The sequence below is a fragment of the Mustela lutreola genome, chromosome X (assembly GCF_030435805.1).
Source record: "Mustela lutreola isolate mMusLut2 chromosome X, mMusLut2.pri, whole genome shotgun sequence".
Lineage (NCBI taxonomy): Eukaryota > Metazoa > Chordata > Mammalia > Carnivora > Mustelidae > Mustela > Mustela lutreola.
In genome coordinates, this window is record NC_081308.1 from 61,344,374 (window position 1) to 61,349,453 (window position 5,080).

A 5,080-nucleotide genomic window follows, 5' to 3' on the forward strand; every position below is an offset into this window, starting at 1 on the left:
ATGGTGATGTATGGAATTGTTGAGTCACTGTATTATACACTTGAAACTAATATAGCACTCAATGTTAACTAACTGGAGTTAAATTAAAATGAAATGAAGTAAAATACAGACATGTTCTAACATATGTCATTTATGTTAACATGTCTAAATTCTAAATATGTTTTTTAAAAATTTTTTAAGGATTTTATTTATTTGTCAGAGAGAGAGAGAGAGAGTGCTCACAAGCAGGGAGAGTGGCAGGCAGAGTGAGAAGCATGCTCCCCACTGAGCAAGGACACCCATTGTGGGACTTGATCCCAGGACCCCGGGATCATGACCTGAGCCGAAGGCAGATGCTCATCCGACAGAGCCATCCAGGTGTCCCTTAAGTATGTTTTTTAAATGAATAAATCAATCAACAAATATTCTTTAAATGTCTCAGTTTTAATTTCTAGTATGGTACATATACATAGATAGAGCCCACATAAATAAAATTTCTGGTCTTTAATAACTTTTAATAGTGGAAAAGTGTCTGGAGAGCAAGTTTGAGAATGGCTGTTCCGGTATGTCTCTGACTTCCTGTCTTCATTTGGTACAGCCTTGTCCTTCCAGTGGTTCCAGTTGTGATCTGCTCAATATCTGGCAGAAGGATGGACACAATTACCTTGAGAGGAAACCCATTCTTCCTAACTCACAGGTCTCAACGATACCAAGATTTTCTTCTCCTTTACCTGGGTTCCTTCGCTTAGACTGGTGATCCTGGCCTTAAACAAGACACCCTATCACAGGCAGTGCCACTTCCTGGGTAAGGAAATAGAGCAGCTAGCCTGGTGAATGTTAATGTGATAGATAACTCCCCCCACCACCTGCTTGTCTCCCTGCCCTAAATGCTGCACTTTCTATAACTCCAAACACCTTCCCTGACATCCTCCCAATGACCACCCCCTAACCACCATCAAAGAAAGCAGGCTTCATGTCTGCTATACTGATCTTGGGAGGTATTGGGTGTGAGGCAAGGGAGGCACCCATAGATTCAGACTCCTTATGGAGTGCAGGAGGCAGAAGGAAGAAAGAGAGGAGGGAGGATTCATGTTAACTGAGAGAAACCAGTACATGTCAGGTTCTTCATGTCTCCCATTCCAAAGCTGGGAGGTGAGTAAATATTTTTATCCTCATTCTCATGTTACAGCCAGGGAAACAGTCCTGGAGACAAAGTGGCTTGCCTTAGATGGGTACACAGTCAAAAAGTAGCTGGGCGTGAATCTGAACTCAGGTTTGGATGAAGCAGGGAGAGTCAGGAACATCCAGGAGAGGAAGAGAGAGAGCAAGGGAACTAATAGCTATTGAACACCTACTATGTGCTGAGTGTGCTAAGTATAAATAGGTATTATCTCATTGATACCTGGCAGTAGCCCCCTTATGTAAACAGTGAACCCACAGTTCACGGATGAGGCACCAGGCTTTGAGAAGTGAAGTGTGTTTCCTAAGCGAACCCTGCTAGAAGGTAACAGAACCAGCACTCAGATCTAAGTCTGTCTGATCCCAAAGCCATAGATTCTTCAATAATAACAAATAACATCTATTGAGAATTTACTTTATGCCAGGCATGATACTAAATCTATACTAAATGCTTTAACTCATTTAACTTAAACCTCCCAAGTAGATAGGTGCTGCTATTATTCCCCATTTTACAACTGGGAAAACTAAGGCCATAGCAAGCCCGACGTCACCAGGTTAGAAAGTAACAAAGCTGCAGTTTGAATCCAGGCAGTCTACCTCCAGAGTTCATGGGCTTAACACTGTTTTCTAATATCCTCAAAGCTAAACTGGTGTGAGAAACCCAGAACTGAAACCAAACTCCTGGCCTCTCAGGTCACTGTTTTGTGCACTATTGCCTCTACAGTAAATGTCCAAAGCCCCTTCCTCCCAGTAGCCTGAATCTAAAGAAGGAGATAGACTTCAGGGAGCAAGAGTCATGTCGCCATCCTTGGAGGTCTGTTCTCCTGCCATTCAGCCTCTTCTCCAAAAGTTGGTTCATGGTTCTCCATCCTCAGGTCCCTGGCTGTAGGGGAAGAGGGCATATTCTCAGAAGAGGGAACAGTACTCTGCTCTGGGTCTTCATGTTACTCTCCCACCCTGTGCAAGGGGCTTTACCTTATAAGACTGTGTCCAATGGGAGGTGAGCGGGAAGGAGCCAGTTGTCTTGTCTATGGCTGACTGTCATCCTGACAGGGCCCAACAGAGCAGACATTTGAGGCACCACAGAGGCCAGAGCTAGAGAGAAGATGAGAGATCAGTTATTGTAACCCCCCCAGGAGACAAATGGGGAAACAGAGGGCCACAGAGTACATTGTAAGCAGAGCTGGAAAGATTCTCACAGACTCCTGGGACAAACCTCTGGACCAAACCGCTAATGAAGAAAGTCCTCAAAGAAGCAGTGGCGTCCTCAGAGATTCCCAGGATTTGGTCTTTTGCCCGAACAGCTGGGGTCTCTGAAAGGGAAGTGAGGTCAGGGGGAGTTAGTTATTCTGGGCCTTGTGATGACACATGCCCCCAGAGATTCATGCCTGGCTCTTTGCCATGGAGTTCCTAGGAGCCTTCTGGCTGCCAGCCACAGCACCCTGCCTGCTGAGCTTGGGGGAGGGGAGAATCACTGCTTCTTAATGGCTTCCTGTCCATAAAGCCCCTAGAACTGCCTGGTGCCAACTTTATTTTTGTTGAAAGAACTGACTTCAGTGTTTCCAGGAGGTTCAAATTCAGATTCCAAGCTGAACTTCTGGATCTGTTCAGCCTGGAGTGCTCAGGTTTCTGAGCATGGAAATAGATGAAGGAGGAAAGCTATCATTTCCTCAGATGTTCAGAAAAGGGCATACACCTGGGTGATCCAAGGTAGGAGAGAGTTACGATGGCCTGAGGCAGGTAGATCAATGAAATGGCCTTTGTGGACTCAGATTCTCTTTGGAACACTACCTGACTTCTTACAGGCAGCACAGGAGGTCTAAGAGGAGCTGTAATTATTGTCCAGAATGCAGTTTCTTCTAGACTTGCCCAGTACCTAACCCCCAACGGGAGTCATACTAAAGACCTGAGACTTAGACAACTGTGACCCTGCCTCTCACTGCACAGCTGGGAAAACTGAGGTCCAAAAAGGAAAGTGCCATCCCATGGTGCCAGAGTGATTCACGATTCTTAACTTGAGAGTGGGGGTTGGAGAATGAGAATGACCCAGGGACCAAAGGCCCAGAGTCTCATGGCTGAAAAAGTTTCCCAGGCTCATAGCTTTTCCGCTTCAACCAGCTGTCTTCACAGTTGCCTAGGTTCTGCTTGGGTTGACTGTTGGCCTCCCTGGGCTCTTTTCCTGGCACTCTTTCCACAGCCCCTGTGTGGTTTTGGTTGTACACAGAGACCCCCAGGGAGAGCTGGTGTGTCATTCAGCAGGAGGCAAGAAGGCATGCATGCCAGAGTGCAGGTGGCAGAGTGACGGGGGAGCCAGCAGGCAGGACAGACTACTCCAAGCTTGCAGACTGTTATGTTCAATGAATTTTGACTGGCATTGCTCTCCACTCCCAGCCAACCGGTTAACGGTGCTGAGTTTGAATCAGTGACCCGCCTCCTGGTCCCTCCTCCTTAGCTAGCCTCTCTCTCCCTCCTTCCCTCCCACCTTCCCTCCCTGGGGCCCTCTGGGAGGCGCCTGAAGAGGAGGCAAGCAGAGCTCAGGCCAGCAGCGCTGCTCTGTTTCTCTCTCCTTCTTGCTGGTGCACTGGTGCAGTAGATGGAGCGCAGGGCCGGGGCTGATTCTCACGAAGGCAAGCATCCTCTCCAGTCTAGTCCCTAGAGAGAAAAAGGCCTGTGCCCATCAGGCCAGCTCCCTGCACCCCACCATGCCTCTGCTGGATGTTTTCTGGGCTTGCTTCAGGGAAGTGAAGGTAAGTGATTGCACAGACCCAGCCCGCTCTGCTGCTCAGAGAGGAAGGAGGCAGCTGGGGACCACTGAGTCCCAGCGGGAAGGCAGCTGGGCTTCTGAGACTAGCTTGGAGCTGGAAAGAATTGATTCAAATCTTGCTTCTGTCACTTTAACCAGCTCTGTAAATATCTGCTGTTTTCCCATGAAAGTAAGTCGACTAGCTGACTATCATAAAACCTGCCTCCATTGCTTCCCAGGCCTTGCCACAAAGGCAATATTCTTAATTCCTTTGAGCCTCAGTTTCCTCAGCTTTAAAATGAAGCCAGTAGTGGTACCAACCTCTGTAAGGTGATGAGGTTGGTATTATTGTTTATATATGAAATGTTTGCAAATAAAAGAGATAATGCGTGTTAAGTTCCTAGCATGATGCCTTGCATATAGCATCCATATGAGTAACAATTACTATTATTATGATTATTATTATTCATTTCCATCAACATATATCAAGCTCTATGTTAGGCACCATAGGAGTTCCATGAAGACAAAAAGGGACATGGCTTCTGTCCTCAAAGATGAGGTAAGAAAAATGACAGATCTTTATCAAGCACCAGTAGTGCTAGACACTATGCTGGATAGTTGGTCAGTAAATATTTGTTGAGTGCCTACTGTATCCTGGGCATGAGGAATAAATGAGCACAACAGGACCCACAGGGATTTGCAGGGCATAATTTCTGCTCTCAAGATCCTAGGAACTGATATTTATTTAGTATCTGCTATATATCGGACAGAGGCACTTTCAGTTCATTAACTGTGGTGGTAATCTTTACCAAAACCATTGTTTTCCTGTTCTTATAGATGCAGAAGGGACACTGTAAAAGATTAAGGAAGATCACTCAGCTATGCCTGACAGAGTTAGGATCTGAACTCCTAAGTCCATACCTCTCTTGAGACTGTGTAGCTTCCCACAATTTAATTCAGGAGGGAAACTTTTAACTAACTAGCCTGACTGAGGGAAGGCTAGGACCCTTGGAAGGAAAAATCACTTCCACCAGAAGGGATTTGGAAAGGTTTCGCCAGAGGTCACATTTGGGCTGAGCCTGTGGCTTGAAGGAGAAGACTTTGTCAGTCCAAAAATCGGGGAAGGGCATTCCAGGCATGCCTGGCAGAGGGACATTTGTGAGCAAGAGTCTGGAGGCA

General features: G+C 46.5%; 1 long non-coding RNA gene across 1 annotated transcript; it reads right to left on the bottom strand.

Moving 5' to 3' along the window:
• Positions 1–1,642: 1,642 nt before the first annotated feature.
• On the bottom strand, positions 1,643–2,454 carry LOC131821810 (uncharacterized). The gene is made up of 3 exons (XR_009349991.1): positions 2,375–2,454; positions 2,134–2,253; positions 1,643–2,041 (listed from the first exon to the last, which is right to left on the bottom strand). It is a non-coding gene; the product is annotated as an uncharacterized LOC131821810 (long non-coding RNA).
• Between the last annotated feature and the right edge of the window lie 2,626 nt (positions 2,455–5,080).